Source organism: Rhinolophus sinicus, linkage group LG05 (assembly GCF_036562045.2).
Source record: "Rhinolophus sinicus isolate RSC01 linkage group LG05, ASM3656204v1, whole genome shotgun sequence".
NCBI lineage: Eukaryota > Metazoa > Chordata > Mammalia > Chiroptera > Rhinolophidae > Rhinolophus > Rhinolophus sinicus.
Window position 1 is genome coordinate 43,461,924 of NC_133755.1, and position 19,133 is coordinate 43,481,056.

The window sequence follows — 19,133 nt, forward strand, 5'->3', positions numbered from 1 at the left end:
CATGCAGCAGCACTTCACATCAGTAAAGTTTATTGGAATGACAATAGTACTGGCTCACTTCAAGATTAATTTATAGCTTGAGGTTTGTAGGACTCCCCAGGAATGTAAATTTGGGCTGCAAATCTACACTAAGAATGTTCTAGTTGTGGTTATGACTTTTGGGGACAGTCTTCTCCTCCCCCATCTGCTCAGCATCAAGGCAACTTTGCTTGTTGACCACTAGGGCCAGGGGAGAGGGTGGGTTTATTTCCTCTGGTCCAAACTTTGTGAGGGCAGGGTCTCCTATCAGCCCTCCATCTTGAAGAGGTCCTAACCTATGTGCTTCATGAAAATTGAAGTTCAAGTTTACCAAGTTTAGTAATTTTCTTCAAAGGTAGCTTCAATGTTCCACTTTCCTCTTCTAGTTCATGCCTTCACTTGTGTTTTAGCATGATATTTTCCTTACTATATTACAAGTTGCTGTTAAGAAGATGGTTTTGATATTTTAGTTGTTTTAGTTGTTTACAACAAGAGGGTCAATCTGAATACATAATGTTATATTATTGAAAATGGAAGCCCCTATCTCAATAAATTGTACCTTTATCCACTTGGTTGTTTATTTCAGAAGTTTAGAAGTCTATTAAAAAACATATTTATTGAAATATAATTAATATATCATACAATTAACTCACTTAAGTGCACAATTAAATGGCTTTTAATATATTCACAGAGCTGTGTACAAATCAACACAATCAATTTTAGAACATTTCGTTATCCCTAAAAGAAACCCTGCACCCATTAGCCACCAACTGCCAATCTACCCATCATTTCCCCAGCCCTAGACAATCATTCTTCTACTTTCTGTCTCTATACATTTGTCTATTCTGGATATTTCATATAAATGGAATCATACAATATGTGATGCTTTGTGACTGGCTTCTTGGCGTAATGTTTTCAATATTCATCTATGTTCATGTTCATTCCTGATACCTCCACTTCCCTTACGAAGTTGGTATACTTCAGCCTGGCTGGATATGCCAAGCTTTTTTCCTTGCAAATATTCTCCCCTCCCTTATAGTAGGTACTGTGAATTGGCTCAGTCACTACCCATTGCAACTTCCTTCCAGTGTGTCTTGCTATAGTGCAAAAGCTGGAATACTAAAAACTACATTTCCGAGTCCCTTTCAACTAGACACTGAGTGTAATTTATGTTCTGCCAAGCAGATGCTCCTACATAAGACTTGAATTCAGAATTAAATAAAATCAGGAGGGAATCATTTGCATTTTTGGTGTAGATGTGGCAAAGGAGGAAATGTGTTCCATGGTCAGCTTCCTCTGGTGGCAGCAGCAGTTTCCCCCCCACAGAAGCAGCAGTATAATTCTTGGGGTTGGTGGGTGTTCCTAGAAGCTCCACCTAGAACCTGATCCCATGACTTTGTATGCCTACTAATACCTGATAACAAGTGGATTCTGCTGTCCTTGGAAGGACCCTTAAGAGCCTCTATGGTGTGTTCTCTTCCCTGCCTCCAGGAAAACGAAACTCTTAAGTCATTCAAGATATGTAATTGGTTAGTTGCCTCATTCTTAAAGCTCTCGTGAGACTGAAATCTTTAAAATTCCCTTTCCAAATTACCCAATCTCCCTCATAGTCAAGTAGTTTTATTTCACATCTAAGTAAACACTTTAGGGCAGCACTGTCCAACAGAAACATAGTCCAGGCCATCTGTATAATTTCAAATTTTCTAATAGCCATATTAAAAATGTAAAAAAAAAGATTAATTTTAGTGATACGTTTTATTTAACCCAATATATCAAAAAAATTAGTGTCAATATGTAATCACTAAAAATATTATTAATACTAAATCATTGAAATCCAGTGTGTATTTTACTCTTACAGCCCATCTCAATTTGAATCAGCCACATTTCAAGTGTTCAATCGCCATATGTGGCTGGTGGCAACCTATATTAGACAGTGTAGCACTGGAGCCATTTAACGTGCTCCTGCTTTTTCCCTATGGAACGCAACAGATTAGATTCCTTATAGTAAACTTTAAGATACAAGACAAGACTTGAGTAAATGCCTCATCCTGAACCACTGTTGGTCTTGCTCACTACATTACACATGGTCTTCTTTCAATTCCCTGACTATGTCCAGCTCCTTGCTGTCCCAGGGCTTTGGCACCTGCTGTGCCTTCCAGCCAGAATGCTCTTCTCCAATGTTCTGCTAGTTAACTCAGCTTATCTTTCAGTTTTGGCTGAGATGTTGCTTCTTCAGAGCCCTTCCTGACCACTGTCCCACTCCCCATCACAATTTGATTCTCTTGTTACTCTTGCCCACTATAGTGTATACTTCTTTTGCCCAGTTTTCAGCACAATTTGTATTAAGTAATTACTTGTGTGATTATTTGTTTAATGTCCACCCACCCCACCCCCGGGTTGCAGCCAATTTTAAGGACTCAGTGAGGATAGCTGGGAGCAGGGCAAGAGCTTCTACTTCCACTTCAGAATGCAACAATTACAGATAAGAAAGTCAAAATTATGAGTTGTTGTTTTTTAAAGATTTTATTGGGGAAGGGGAACAGGACGTTATTGGGGAACAGTGTGTACTTCCAGGCCTTTTTTACAAGTCAAGTTGTTGTCCTTTCAGTCTTAGTTGTGGAGGGCACAGCTCAGCTCCAGGTCCAGTTGCCGTTGCTTGTTGCGGGGGGGCACGGCCCACCATCCCTTGCGGGAGTCAAACCGGCAACCTTGTGGTTGAGAGGACACACTCCAACCAACTGAACCATCCAGGAGCTCAGTGGCAGCTCAGCTCAAGGTGCTGTGTTCAATCTTAGTTGCAGGGGGCGCTGCCCACCATCCCTTGTGGGACTTGAGGAATCGAACTGGCAACCTTGTGGTTGAGAGCCCACTGGCCCATGTGGGAATCACACCGGCAGCCTTTGGAGTTAGGAGCATGGAGCTCTAACCGCCTGAGTCACCGGGCCGGCCCCAAAATTATGAGTTTTAATACTGCTGTTAACACTCAGAATAAGTCAAGGCATATCCATTCAGTGTACATAATTTTTATGTTAATAATACTATTTTAAAGAACATGGGAAAGGCAAAGATCGCTGAATGGAGATGGGCAGAAGGGCCAGCCTTCTCAGGAATTGATGAGGTGATATGACTTATCAGTTGCTAGGAAGGCCCCCTCCCACCTTCTCTCCACCCCCTGCCTCCCTCCCTGGGCCCAAACTGGTGATTTTACACTTTACATTCCTAGAATTCTACTTGGTCACATAGCCTGAAATTTCATTAGGGCTATCATTTTTAAAGGTCATGATAACATAATTTGTGTACCAAGCACTTTGAAACAAAAGCAGGCCCGAGTGGGACTCTAGCATCAGGGTCTTAGGGCAACAATAATGCACCAGGCACCATATGTGCTTAAGTTATGTATGTGTAATGGCCTATGGAGAAATTTCTCCTCCTTTATTATTATTGAGGGCCAACCCTGAGCCCGTTATAGCCTGAAGTAGCACCCAGGTTTCTTAAACCAGATACCCAAATATATTAAAGAGGTTTTTGGGGCCCTCCACAATCCTCTTTGCTAGACAGCTATGATCTGTTCTCCGGGACCCTGCACCCTTTCCTTCTGGGCCACAGCTGATTCACCAGGGTGGGCTGTCAATCTTCAGGCTAGTTGCCCTGTTGCCCAGTGCAATAGGTTGTGCCAGTTTGGAGGAAGGCAGGTACAACAACACAGATGTGGATTCACAACATATTAACAGAGGAGCATCAGCAGGAAAGCCCACAGGGTCTTGTAGCGGAGGGCCCCTGAGCAGCTTTGAGCCCAGAACCACCCACCACTCTGGCCACAGGAAGCCTGGTAATAACTCCTTTTGGATTAATGCTCATTATCACTCCTTACAATAAATCCCTTCATTTTAGCTAACTTTAGTGAACCTCAATTCCTTATGATCAAATGAGTCTAAACTAAAATGGCCTAAAGGTCTAAAACACCAAATATAATAGATACCTCTTATGTTTCCAGTCCACAACCTTCCTTCTCTGAGAACTGTACCAACAGGCTGGTGCCCTTATAGTAAGTCCCCTTAAGTTACTTTCAACAGGAAGATCTTTGTCTAAGCCACCAATCCAGGCATCTCCTGAGTTACCAACACCCAACTTGTAAGTGCCTACAGGTATCAACAGCTGCTAGTACTGGGAGCAGAGATGGTGCCTCCCTGGGCAGGTAGAGAGTGAGACTGAGTCTCAGTCTATACATTCCTCTTACTAAGAAGCACTATCAATATTCATTCATTCATTCAACAAATACATACTGAGTGCCTACTTCATTTATTAATGTATACCAAAATTTGAATGGTTTCAACGATATTATGTGTGAATCCAACTTCTGAAGGGTGGCCTTGAACTCCAACCATTATTTATAACATGGTTTTAAAGAAAACTGCATTCTACATCCCTCCACCCCAATTGCCTTCCAATTAGTATTTGACCTTGCTAGGATGCAAGCTAAGGATTACTTGCAAGAAACAGAGAGCAGCATAGTAGGTATCTTACTTGAGAAAAAGCTACAGACTTTCAGTCTTTCTTCTTGGCTAACATGGAGAAGGAACCAAGACCCTGAGAGGCAATGCTTCAAAATGCAGTTGTGTGTAAGGTGTCCACAGGAAAGCAAAAGTGCAGTAATAGGGGAGTGTGTTTATTGAAACAGGTAGTGGAAACAACTGGAAAGTCTCTGAAACAAGTCATTCATGATTTACATAATTGAATCCATTATCTGATTTAGACATTCTAAGTTAGGTGGGTTTTGACAAGCTTATATATATTGAGTAATATTTAACACTCAAAAATCAAATTATTCAAATAAAGACTGTGGAAGAAAAAATAATTAGGTTTTCACCTAGGGAAAAATTCTCTAGAAGAGTGATTCGTTACTTTTCAAATATGAGAATGCCAGAAAACCTTTCTTTTCTTTATGATTTTAAAAGCAACATGCTCATTTCAAAAAATTTAAACATTACGGAAAAGTATTCATTCATTCAACAAGTATTTATTTAGCACCTATTATGTATAAGACCCTAGCCTAGGCAGTCAAAAATATAATAGTGAACATGAAATAGACAATCACCTATAAATGCACCTTTTAGAGAAAGCATTAGTAATAGTTTGTTTTAGAGTTTATACATCTTGCTTATAACCCTTGCTGATAAGTCTGTGATCCCTGGCCTCCTCCTGAGGGTCCCAGGTCAGGAAGCACTACTCTAGGTCTTAGGTGACATGTTGGCTTCACAGGGCTCTGTACTACATTCTACTGATAGTCAAGAACCTGCAGGACTACCCTTGACAAAAGTCTCCTCTACCAGTGAAATTCAAGGTCCATCCCACCACACAGTCGACTCTTTCTTTGGCACATAGTACCTCGCTGATGGGAGCTATTTTCATGGGAGCAGGTACAAAAGCAAGCGAAGACAAACATTTCCTGTTGACCATTTCATCAGATGTTGTTGAATGGAGAAAATATTCTATTTCAGATCCAAGGCAGCAAACAGGTATCTGATAGGTTGGTGTCTTGGAGCCTTATTAGTACCTTAGTAAAGACTGAATGTTGAGACTAATATTCCAGTTACATTTGAAGGGAGGAGAGGCTTCATGTTGCTCCTGCAGAGGAATTTAATGGGGAAGATACACACCCACATAGCTTTTGAAGACATTATTTTCTTAAGTCTCTGATGTCAGCACACACTTCCCACTTCAGAGGGGCTGAGTATCCAGAGTAGATGCTTTCATTACATGCTGCTTTCTGTGTTTCAGTTTGATGATAGGCCTGGGCACACAGTTTATAATCTAGCTTTGGGCAGATATCTATGAGAGCCATCTCTCCCACAATTTTAATTTTTGTATTTATAACTAAGTTAAGGCTTCTTTAGTGAGGCTTTAATTGGGAATTTTAGTTTAAATAGTCAAGAGATTATTTTTTTCCATGGGGAAAAGGTCAGGGAAGTTATCTTTTACAATATATATCTTGGCAGTTTTTATTAAATAAATTATTTATGCCACCTGCTGGTCTTTTTAGGATTCATTCTTTCATTATTAAAATTTTTTACATTTAAATATTATTTATGCTATACACAAATGTGTCCAAAATAATCGTTCAATAAAATCCATAAAAGTTTTATAAGGAATGCACTAAGTCATAGAACTTGATTCTGACCTATATCTCCTATTTTTAAAATTTCTCCTTGCCAAGGCTAATTTTAAAAGATACTTATATATTATTTAGGGGAGAGCTATTATTTCTAGTCTAGACTAATATTCCTAAACAGCATATATTTTAGACTTTAAAACCTTTGTGAATATCAAAAAAGCATATGGTCCTGGTGAGTTGTGAAGTTTGTCATCACTACAAAAGTGAAATAGCTCATTTAGCTAGAAAATCATTAAGTTTCTGATGGAAGGAAAACTTGTAACAAAGGTAACAAAGCCATTTAAACTGCTTTATCCCCCTCTTACCATCTGCCACCCCCTCTTCTCTTCCCTTCTCCTTACAGTACATAATCAAATTGGAAGAATTTTCTACATAAACAAGGATTATTGTTTCTCATTTATAATTCATATACAAGGCCTGAGTGCTATGAGAGACTAATGAGGAGCAAACTGAAGTGCTCATAGAACCCCCAAATTGACTTTGGGTGGGAATAACATTTTTTTAATTATCAGAGAAAACCGTGTTAATTGTAGTAACTTTGGAAAATTCAGGCAAGTACAAACAAGGAAATAAAAGTAACCTATAATAAGCCCAATCCCCTCAAAAAGCAGTATTAATATATTAGAGAATATCTTTTTCAGGTACGGTATACACTTTCTTAAAAAACCAAATTGGGATAGTCTAAGGTTAAAATAACATATTATTTTGTAACTTGCTTTTTTCATTTATCACCATAATGTTGTCATTTCCCCCACTTCATTATTCTTCTAACCGTTGAAATTCCATTATCTAGATGAACTGTACTAGATTTAACTAGTCCTATATTATGGCTCTTTAGTTTGTGGCCACGTTTTTGGAAAAGAGAAATAAGCCTCAGTGAGTATTCTGGTACACACATTTTGATGTGTATCTCGGATGCTTTCCTTAGGATAACGTGGGAAATTCATAGCAGCAGGATTTGCAGGGTCAAAAGCTAAGACCATCTTTCAGGTTCTCAGCCCTTATTCAATAATTCATCATTGACACCTTCCAGCAGGACAACTATGGCGGTTAAACCTCAGGCAGGTTTTAGTGTTGCACCTCTCCCAATCTCCCCTTGGAGTTCTTCTGAAAAAGCTGCCTACTCATTTCCACTCTAAAGGAAATTCCTGAAAAGAGTGGGAAATCTTTTAAAACGATAGTAAAATCTCATTTTAAATTAATGGCTGGTAACAGAGATGCAAATAACAATCCAGACAGCTATCTATGAAATCCTAAGATATTTTAACTGAGATGGTTTCAGAGAATAGCTGTTCTGTCCAAACTACAGAATAAAGAGTAAGTATATTTTCTTAAACTTTTTTTTTTGAGTACATAAAACATACACAACAGGACTGATAAACAGTGCCCAGGCCACACACAGCACAACTTCAGGGATGCCATTTACACAGATCAGAGTTTGAATAGCACAACCTTGGTTTGTGCAATCTAGCAGTTCTTTGAATACAGTACACAACTCAAAGGTTCTAACAGGAATACATAAGAAGTTACTTCCCTGCCACCTTGTCCCCTAGCTGTCCTATCTAGAGCAGCAACTCAGTCTTTGGGTATCCTTCCCAAGATATTCTAGACATACCGTGTTTCCCAGAAAATAAGACCTAGCCCGACAATCAGCTCTAATGCATCTTTTGGAGCAAACATTAATATAAGACCAGGTCTTATATTAATGTTTGCTCCAAAAGATGCATTAGAGCTGATTGTCCGGCTAGGTCTTATTTTCGGGGAAACACGGTATATATTTACATACGTATTAGTCTTTTTGTTTCCCTAACACAAATATTAGTATATTGTAGACACTGTACTGCTCCTTGCTTTCTTCACTTAGCAATAGATCTTGGTGATTGTTCCATGTCAGTGTATCTTGGGCTACTTCCTTATCCTTTTAACAGCTGAATGGTATTCCACTATGTGAAAGTTTAGGGCTCTTCTTCATAAGTAAGAGATTTGTGATATTAGAAATAAGGAACAAAGTTTAGGAAGTATTAGGATCAATTATGATGTGGACATGCTGAGTCTAAAAACTGGAAATATGAAACAGGAGCTGTTTGTGAAAGGCGTCAACTGTTAACAGAAATTGATTTTGGAGCCATCCACTGTGTTAGGACACAGGCTGAGATGTTGTAACAAATATACCTCTAATTCAATGGCTTAAACAATACAGAAGTTTATTTCTATGTCACGTAACAGCCAGAGATAGTCAGTCTAGGGTTGATAGGGTGGCTGTATCATTCTCTACCTATGGCTTCCATCTCTGACTCCAGCTTCTGCCATTACCTTTGCATCCCAGCCAGTTGGAAGGAGCAGAGACAAGTGGAGGGCATGCCTTTTACTTTAAAAGCATGAGCAGGAAGTTGCCCACATCACTTCTCACATTCAACTAGCCAAACTTAGTCACATGTGTCACATCCCAAGGCCAGCTGCAAGAATGCTTGCAGTCTCAGGCTGAGTTCCAATAGTAAGGCAGACAGAGAGGACGAATATTGGTGGAAGCTAACAATCTTTACCATATTCATGGAGGTTAGGTTAGGTTCCCTAGGAAAAAAGACTGATGGAAATTCATGTGCAGGAATTTTTTTTATTTATTTAAGATTTTATTTATTTATTTTTTCCTTTATTTATTTATTTATTAGTTTCAGGTGCACAAGACAAAGTAATACTTAGACGTTTATCATTTATATCCCTCACACTGTGTGAACCCCCCTTCCCCCATCCACTATCCCTCTGACATCACACAGAGCCATTACATTTCCACTGTCTCTATTCCTAATGCTGTACTAGGCTTCTTGTAAATATATATATATATATATATATATATATATATATATATATATATATAAAATTATAGTTGGCATTCATTATTGTTCAGCTTCAGGTGTACAGTGCAGTGATCAGGCATCTACATCATCCCTGAGGTGGTCTCCCAAATGGGACACGTGTCCATTGGATACCCTACAAAATCTTTACAACATTATTGATTACGTCCCCAAATTTTCAAAACCCTGTGGCCATCTTGTGGGTTACCGACTGTTTTCTAATCCCCTCACCTTCCCCCTTATCCCCGCCCCTCTAGCAACCCTCAGTTTTTCCTCTATGTCTCCAAAACTGTTTCTGATTAGTTCATTCACTTATTCTTTTCTTTAGATTCCACATATAAGTGAGATCATATGGTATTTGTCTTTCTCTGTCTGACTTATTTCACTTAACATAATGTTCTCTAGGTCCATCCATGTTGTTGCAAATGGTAAGATTTCTTTCTTCTTTATGGCTGCATAATACTCCATTGTATAAATGTACCACAGTTTCTTAATCCAGTCATCTACCGATGGGCATTTCGGTTGTTTCCATGTCTTGGCTATTGTGTATAGTGCTGCAATAAACATAGGAGTGCATAAAGATTTTTGAATTGGAGTTTTGGATTTCTCCAGATAGATACCTAGGAGTGGAATTGCTGGATCATAAGGTAGTTCCATTTTCAGATTTTTGAGATACCTCCATACTGTTTTCCATAGTGGCTGCACCAATCTGCAATCCCACCAACAGTGCACAAGCGTTCCCTTTTCTCCACATCCACGCCAGCACTTGTTGTTTGTTGATTTATTGATGATAGCCATTTTGACTGGGGTGAGGTGGTATCTCATTGTGGTTTTTATTTGCATTTCTCTGATGGTTAGTGAGGTTGAGCATTTCTTCATATGTCTGTTTGCCATCTGTATGTCCTTTTTAGAAAAATGTCTCTTCATGTCCTCTGCCCATTTTTTAATTGGGTTGTTTGTTTTTTTGGAGTTGAGTGAGTTTTTTATAAATTTGTGACATTAATCCCTTATCAGATATATCATTGGCAAATATCTTTTCCCATTCAGTAGGATCTCTTTTTGTTTTATTGATGGTTTCCTTTGCTGTGAAAAAACTTTTTAGTTTGATGTAATCCCACATGTTTATTTTTTCTCTTACTTCCCTCGCGCAAGGGGATATATCAGTAAAAATCTTAGTCTGGGTAATGTCTGTGAAGTTTCTTCCTATATTTTCTTCTAGGAATTTTATGGTTCCAGATCTTACATTTAAGTCTTTAAGCCATTTTGAATTTATTTTTGTATATGGTGTAAGGAGGTGGTCCAGCTTCATTTTTTTGCATGTGTCTGTCCAGGTTTCCCAGCACCATTTATTGAATAGACTGTCTTTACCCCACCGTACATTCTTGCTTCCATTGTCATAGATTAAATGGCCATATAGGCATGGATTTATTTCTGGACTCTCTATTCTGTTCCATTGATCTATGTGTCTGTTTTTATGCCAGTACCATGCTGTTTTGATTACTGTAGCCTTGTAGTATAATTTGATGTCAGGTATTGTTATACCTCCCACTTTGTTCTTATTTCTCAAGATTGCTGAGGCTATCCGGGGTCTTTTATGGTCCCATATAAATTTTAGGATTATATGTTCTATTTCTGTGAAAAACGTCGTTGGCAGTTTGATAGGAATTGTGTTGAATATATATATTGCTTTAGGCAGTATGGACATTTTAACTATATTAATTCTTCCTATGCATGAACATAGTATGTGTTTCCATCTATTTGTGTCTTCTTTCATTTCTTTCTTCAGTGTCTTATAATTTTCTGAGTACAGATCTTTTACTTCTTTGGTTAAATTTATTCCCAGGTATTTTATAGTCTTTTGAGCAATTGTAAATGGGATTGTTTTTTAAATTTCTCCTTCTGATGTTTTATTATTGGTATATACAAATGCAACTGATTTCTGAATATTAATTTTGTATCCTGCTAATTTACTAAATTCATCTATCAGCTCTAATAGTTTCTTGGTGGAGTCTTTAGGGTTCTCTCTATATAGTATCACGTCATCTGCATATAATGACAATTTTACTTTCTCCTTACCGATTTGGATGCCTTTTATTTCTTTTTCTTAACTGACTGCTGTGGCTAGAACTTCCAGCACTATGTTGAACAGAAGTGGAGAAAGTGGGCAACTTTGCCTTGTTCCTGATCTTAAGGGGAATGGTTTTAGCTTTTCCCCATTAAGTATGATGTTAGCTGTGGGTTTATCATATATGGCCTTTATTATGTTGAGATGTAATCCCTCTATTCCCACTTTCTTAAAGGTTTTTATCATAAATGGCTGCTGGATTTTATCAAATGGTTTTTCTGCATCTATTGATATGATCGTATGATTTTAATTTTTCATTTTGTTAATGTGGCGTACCACATTAATTGATTTGCGGATGTTGAACCACCCTTGCATACCAGGGATGAATCCCACTTGATCATGGTGTATGACCTTTTTAATGTATTGCTGAATTCTGTTCGCTAATATTTTGTTGAGGATTTTTGCATATATGTTCATTAGCGATATTGGCCTCTAGTTTTCTTTTTTTGTGGTGTCTTTGTCTGATTTTGGGATCAGGATGATAGTGGCTTCATAAAAAGTGTTTGGGAGCCTTCCCTCCTTCTGGATTTTTTGGAAGAGCTTGAGGAGAATAGGTGATAATTCTTTTTTGAACGTTTTGTAAAATTCACCTGTAAAGCCATCTGGTCCAGGGCTTTTGTTTGTTGGGAGATTGTTGATTACTGATTCAATTTCCCTGGTGGTAATCAGTCTATTCAGGTTTTCTGTTTCTTCTTGAGTTAGCCTTGGAAGGTTGTACACCTCTAGAAAATTGTCCATTTCTTCCAGATTGTCAAATTTGTTGGCATATAGGTTGCTCATAGTAATTTCTTAAAAATTTTTGTATTTCTGTGGTGTCTGTTGTCACTTCTCCTCTTTTATTTCTGATTTTATTAATTTGGGTCCTCTCGCTCTTTTTTTAATGAGTCTGGCTAAAGGTTTGTCAATTTTGTTTATCTTCTCTAAGAACCAACTCTTGGATTCATTGATCTTTTGTATTGTTTTTCTGGTTTCTATTTCATTTATTTCCACTCTGATCTTTATTATCTCCTTCCTTGTACTCCCTTTGGGCTTATTTTGCTGTTCTTTTTCCAGATCCCTTAAGTGTGAAGATAAACTGTTGATTAGTGATGTTTCTTGTTTCTTTAGGTAGGCCTGCAATGCTATGAATTTCCCTCTTAGGACTGCTTTCGTGGCATCCCATAGATTTTGGGTCGTTGTGTCTTCATTTTCCTTTGTCTCGAGATATCTTTTGATTTCTTCCTTGATCTCCTGCTTGACCCATTCATTATTTAGTAACATGTTATTCAGCCTCCATGAATTTGTGTGTCTTCCAGTTTTTTTCCTGCAGTTCATTTCTAATTTCATAGCACTGTGGTCAGAGAAGACAATTGGTATGATTTCAATTTTCTTAAATTTATAAAGACTTGTTTTGTGGCCTAACATATGGTCTATCTTGGGAAATGTTCCATGTGTGCTTGAGAAGAACATGTATTTTGCAGCAGTGGGGTGAAATGCTCTGAAAATATCGATTAAATCCAAGTGGGCCAATGTGTCATTTAAGGCTGTTGTTTCTATATTGATTTTCTGTCTGGAAGACCTGTCCCTTGTCGTCAGAGGTGTGTTGAAGTCCCCTACTATGATAGTGTTACTGTTGATCTCTGTCTTTATGTCAGTCAATATCTGTTTTATATATTTAGGTGCTCCTATGTTGGGTGCATAGATGTTTACTAGGGTTATGTCCTCTTGTTGGATTGATCCCTTTATTATTATATAGTGCCCATCTTTGTCTTTTAATATGTTCTTCATTTTAAAGTCTATTTTGTCAGATATAAGTATTGCAACTCCAGCTTTTTTCTCATTTCCATTTGCATGAAATATCTTACTCCAACCCTTCACTTTCAGCCTGTGTGTGTCTTTTGATCTGAGGTGAGTCTCTTGTATACAGCATATACAAGGGTCTTGCTTTCTTATCCACTCAGCCACCCTATGTCTCTTGATTGGAGCATTTAATCCATTTACATTTAAAGTGATTATTGATAGGTACATAGTTATTGCCATTTTTAAATTTGTAGTTAGATTGTTTTCATCTTTCTTCTATTTACAGAAGTCCTTTTAGTATTTCTTGCAATGCTGGCTTGGTGGTAATAAATTCCTTTAGCTTATTCTTTTCTGGGAAGCTCTTTATCTCTCCATCAACTTTAAATGATAGCCTTGCTGGATAAAGCAATCTAGGTTGTAGGCCTTTGTTTTCCATCACTTTGAGTATCTCCTGCCACTCCCTCCTGGCCTTCAATGTTTCTGTAGAAAAGTCATTTGATAGTCTTATGGGAGTTTCCTTGTATGTAACCCTCTGTCTTTCTCTTGCTGCTTTTAGGATTCTCTCTTTGTCTTTAACCTTTGCCATTTTAACTATAATGTGTCTTGGTGTGGACCTGTTTGGGTTTATCCTGGTTGGAACTCTCTGCACTTCCTGGGCTTGTATGTTGGTTTCCTTCATCAGGTTAGGGAAGTTTTTGGACATTATTACTTCAAATATGTTCTCAATCCCTTGCTTCCTCTCTTCACCTTCTGGTATTCCTATGATGCACATGTTGTTGTGCTTGATGTTATCCCAGAGGTCTCTTAAACCATTTTCATTGTTTTTTATTCTTTTTTCTTTCTGTTGTTCTGTTTGGGTGATCTCTGCTAACTTGTCTTCTAAGTCACTGATTCGATCTTCTGCTTCATCTAACCTGCTCTTAATTCCTTCAAGTGAGTTCTTCATTTCTTTAATTGTGTTCTTTAGTTCTAACTGGTTGTTCGTTATGATTTCTACATCCTTCTTTATGTCGTCTATAAGCTCCTTAAACATTCTTTTTTTTCTTTCCTTAAACATTCTTATCATCAGTGTTCTGAACTCTGTCTCTGATAGGTTGGTTATCTCTGTTTCATTTGGTTCCACTTCTGGAGGGTTCTTCTGTTCTTTTATTTGGGACATGTTTCTTTGTTTCCCCATTCTGGCTGACTCTCTGTTTGCTTCGATGTATTAGGTAGATCCCCTAGAGTTCTTAGTTCTTGCTGGGTTATCTTATGTAGTATGTGTCCTTTATATTTGACTTGCACTACTTTGTTCTTCTCCTCTGTGTGTGCTCCAAAGGTGACTCTTGTGTTGTGTATATTGTCCTGTTAAAGAAGATCTTTAATTGCTTTTCGCTTGTGATTAGGTGGGGTTAACTCCTAGGCTGACTAGTTGTGAGACTTGGCTCTGCCCACTGCAGGGTGTTCTGCTGCGTGAGGGTTGACCGCTTAAATGTGGTTTGGCCTCTATGGGCTCTTGTGCCTGTAGAGAATTCCCTCTGGGTGTGTCACTTGTAGGTTAAACCCGGTAGTACTCTGGTTTGGTCTGGAGTTGGCCTCTGGGTATGTTGAATCTTGTGCCTCTTACGCTGGGCCCTGGTAGGGCAATTTCAGAACAAAGCAAATCACCAAGCACAACAACAACAACAACAACAAAGAAAAAAATCAAATACATCCACATGTAAAAACAACCGACAGCCCCCACTCAACACAGGCAAAGATATCAAAGATATAAAGACAAAACAAAACAAAAAGCAGTGCCAGTCTTGGCTTAAGCCCACCAAGTAATCTCCAGATTGTCCTCTGCTGTACCAAAGAGTCCCCTGCGTATTGTGCAGGCAGAGCTGGTCACCTGGTGCCCAGAGTGATGTTGTGACTGCAGATTTAGATGCATGGGGCTGAGGGGTCTGGATGGTAGTTTTTACAAAATCAGTGCAGTTTCTGCTCTTGCCTGCACATATGCACACTGAGAGTAGCACCACCAGCCCTGTGTCCAGTTCTCCTGAGTCTTAGGGCATTTCTTCCGTGTGTGTGTGTGTGTGTGTGTGTGTGTGTGTGTGTCAGGCGGGAGATTTCTGAGCTGCTGAAACCTGGGAGCTGCATCTGCCCCTTACTGCTGATCCCTGGGAGTGCCTCCGCCAATGTAATTGCCCCGCCCTAGGCAGGCCAGAAAGGGTGGGGGCTGGGGATGGAGGGGTCTTCTCTCTCCCAGCCCATCCGTGTCACACTCTTCCCGCAGGCCAGAAAAGGTGGTGGCTGGGGGTGGAGGAGTCTCTTTTCTCCTAGCCCAGCAAAAATCACACTCTTCCCAGCCTCTTCCCTGGGTCAGAGCTGCACACCAATCTTCCCAGAGCCTGAGCACTAGGCTCCTCTGTAATCTGACACTACTCCTCAGTTCAGGGCCAGTTTAAGTCTCTGGAAGGGTGGGGGTAAGATTGGAAGGGGGGGAGGGGCCCACGTATGGAGTTTGTGTCCTTTGTCTGGCCTAGGGCCCAACTGGAGGTATCAGCTGAGGTTATTGCCTCAAATGCTGGATATGCTGCCCCTCGGCTGGAGAGATCAGCTGTGGGATGCAGGGAAAGAGCCCACCTCCTGGCTTTTGTGTTCTCTGTTCCACTCTGGGATCCCCTGTGTCTCTGCAGCAGCGGATGCCAGCCACGTTTCCATAGCCACAGGTGCAGACCGCATTTCCACCGCTGCAGATGAGGACCGCATTTCCACCGCCACAGATGCAGACCGTGTCCCCACAGCTGCAGATGAGGGCCGCGTCTCCACTCTGCTCCCCTCCCGCTTCCCCTGCTCACCCAATTTGCCCACCTGCAAGTATTCCTTGCATGAGTCTCTTAGGTGTTCTGCGTGATGAGCAGAGAGTCCTTTGATGGGTTATATGTCCCATTTGTGATAAGATCCGGAGGAGAACTCAAAAAGTGCGCCCTACTGCCGCCATTCCTATGACGTCACTCGATTTAATTTTTTTAATTGGGGAAGGGGTACAGGACTTTATTGGGGAACAGTGTGTACTTCCAGGACTTTTTTTTTTCCAAGTCAGGTTGTTGTCCTTTCAGTCTTGGTTGTGGAGGGTGACGTTCAGCTTCAAGTTGTTGTCCTTTCAATCTTAGTTGTGGAGGGCGCAGCTCAGCTCCAGGTCCAGTTGCCATTGCTAGTTGCAGGGGGTGCTGCCCACCATCCCTTGCAGGACTCGAGGAATCGAACTGGCAACCTTGTGGTTGAGAGCCTGCGCTCCAACCAACTGAGCCATCCGGGAGGCAGCTCAGCTCAAGGTGCCCTGTTCAATCTTAGTTGCAGGGGGCGGAGCCCACCATCCCTTGAACTGTGGTTGAGAGCCCACTGGCCCATGTGGGAATCGAACTGGCAGCCTTCGGAGTTAGGAGCACGGAGCTCTAACCGCCTGAGCCAGTGGGCCAGCCCCTCATGTGCAGGAATTTTTGTGTGTGTGTGTGGTAAAGTAATATAAATTTGCCACTTTAACTATTTTTAATTGTACAGTTAAATGGAATTATATGCATTTACATTATTGGGCAAAAATCCTTCTTTGATTTCTTGTCTAGATTGAAAGGCCTCTGCATTATTTACGAGCAAGTGGGAGTACAGTTCTTTAACAGGAGCAGTGGGCCATTAACGCTGGCCCAGAGGGTTTAGAGGGATCTGCAGTTTGAAGGTTTTTGAGTGTATTAATCCAAATGACCCCATCCCAACTCTCAGGATTTCACTTCTTCCTAGTCAGAGTCTGACCTTGGCACAGCAAACTGGAGCATTCAAATTTCTTGGGAGTTTTTCTCCTCTTATAACTAAGTACAGGGTCTCATCTTAAGCTTTTTTTGCCTTCTGGCTGCAAGAGATGAGAACCTCTGTGTGTGCTTCCTAGGAGGCCCTTTGTTTTTCACACTTGGTCTTCAATTGGTGATTAATTACTCTTAGTTTTTTGATGTCTTTCTCCAGTGCATCAATAACACTCAGAAAAAGCCATTGATTCCATTGTCCTTATGGTTAGTACTTTCCCCAATATCTCAAAAGCTGGTGCATTCCCTTCCACTATTATTCCATCCAAGTTCACCATTAGGGAATGCTTTAACAGTTTTCCTGCAGGACAGGAGCTTGCAGTGCTCCCCCCACCACCAGTGATGGGGTCCTCATTGTCAGCTGGCAGATGGGTGGTCCAGTTCCCAAAATATAATTTTGGGAAGAGGGGCAAATTTTTTAAAATTCAATTTATTGGAGTAATATTGGTTAATCAGATTATATAATTTTCTAGATGTCACATTATAAGATGTCACATTATAATTTGACATCTGTATACTCTATTGTGTGCTTAGAACCCAAAGTCTAGTTCCCTCCGTTACCGTATATATGACCCCCTTTATCCACTTCACCCTCTTCCTACCCCATTTCCCCTCTGGAAAACAGTATGGAGTTTCCTCAAAATATTAAGCTCAGAACTACCACATGATCCAGCAATTCCTCTTCTGGGCATTTATAGAAAACACTTCTTTGTACATGCACCCCTATGTTCATTGCAGCAGTATTTACAATAGCCAAGGTATGGAAACAACCTAAGTGTCCATCAATAGACGAATGGATAAAGAAAATGTCACACACGCACACACACACACACAATGGAATATTACTCAGCCATAAAAAGATGAAATATTGCCATTTACAAAATTCCACTTTAGAGTCTCCTTCCTTGAACCACTTCTGCCACCAACTATCTTAGGTTGGGTTCTCTAGTAAATCTGAGATGAAGATTTTTGTGCAGGTGGTTTATGGAGGAGTGCTCTTAGGATCAGCACCTAAAGAACTGGAGGAGGAGTGAATCACAATGCAGTCACAGCAAAAACCAGAAGAATTCCTTGAAAAACTTGGAAGGTTTATCCCACCTTGGGGCAAGGGGCTGGTCCTTCTCATTCCAGCACTGAACAAACATTGGATGCAGGTTTTCCCCGGGGAAGAGATGTGACCTTGGGTGATGTGGTTCTCTTTGCATGAGGGCAATTCCTAGAGAGGAGCTCAGCTGAGAGCTGCCATCCTCCAACCTTCCCAGCAGTGAGGGAAAGGAAAGTCTCTGTGCAGAAGGGAGGGATCGAGTGATATACCAGTATCCAGCACAGAGATTATAACTAAAAAGACAAGAGAGGATTAGAGAAAAAAGGGAGTCAAGGACAGTTCACTGGAGAGACTCCTACATTTATGGGACAATAGGAAGAGGAATTATAAAAGTTGACACTAGAGGTATAGGAGAACATGGAGAGCAAACCATGGAAAACAAGGAAGCAGATGGGAGGAGTCCACAGGAAGCTTGGAGTTTATTAACCCAATCTCCTAATTTGAAAAATGAGGAACTCCAGAGCAAAAACACTAAGTGATTTTAATTTCAATTTACTCAACAAGTTAGTGACAAAGCCAGGATCAGCATTCAGGGTTTCTTATTCCCTACCCAATGTTCTTAACTCTATGTTTCCTCCTTGCATCATGTGTAGGTGACCTTTCTTAATCACCCTAGGATGAGAGCAGGGAAAAGTTAAATTAGCGAAACTGTGGAGTATTCTGTTTGTAGGGGCTTGGTTCCTAACTTCATTACCTTTCACAAAACATTTTCTTAAATTTTATATACATAGCTCTTCTTGAATTATATATATAATTCTTCCTTTGACATTGGGTAATGTTCACAAAGTGACATTATTCAATGCAAAGTGTGCTACTAACAACTCTATAGATTATGTATTTTTTTTTTAAAAAGCTATTGAGGAACTTCAGGAAAAATTCTTCCCCAGAGTAGATTGGCTGCCTACCTTGTTGTAGGCTTGTGGTACAGGCAAGAGATGTTTCTTTTATTTCTCTGTTTTAAATATAAGGCCAAGCTTAGTAATACTCTCTTTTCCTCTTTTTCATAAAATTTATCATTGTGTGCCAAGAATGTTTAGTTGAAAAACACTCACCAGATGAGAGTTATCACTGAGATGTTATAAATTGGAACAGTTAATATAGTCTTGTGCATCCAGACTTGTGGTTATTTTAGAACAAAAGTTTCCTGAAAAACAAGAAAAAAAACAACAGATGAGTGATTCCTGAGACCTGGTACTGTGACACTTAGTTTTCTATATAGCTTTAGAGTTGGCCATTGAAAGATCCCATGCCTAGTATGGGCCAT

General features: G+C 39.8%; 1 long non-coding RNA gene across 2 annotated transcripts in view; it reads right to left on the reverse strand.

Annotated features, from left to right (window-relative positions):
- Positions 1–19,133, reverse strand: part of LOC141571551 (uncharacterized) — a 148,705-nt gene that overhangs the window by 48,501 nt on the left and 81,071 nt on the right. For both annotated transcript variants that reach the window (XR_012496374.1, XR_012496373.1), the window contains exon 3: positions 18,922–19,013. This is a non-coding gene — a long non-coding RNA (uncharacterized LOC141571551). The remainder of the gene's footprint in view (positions 1–18,921; positions 19,014–19,133) is intronic.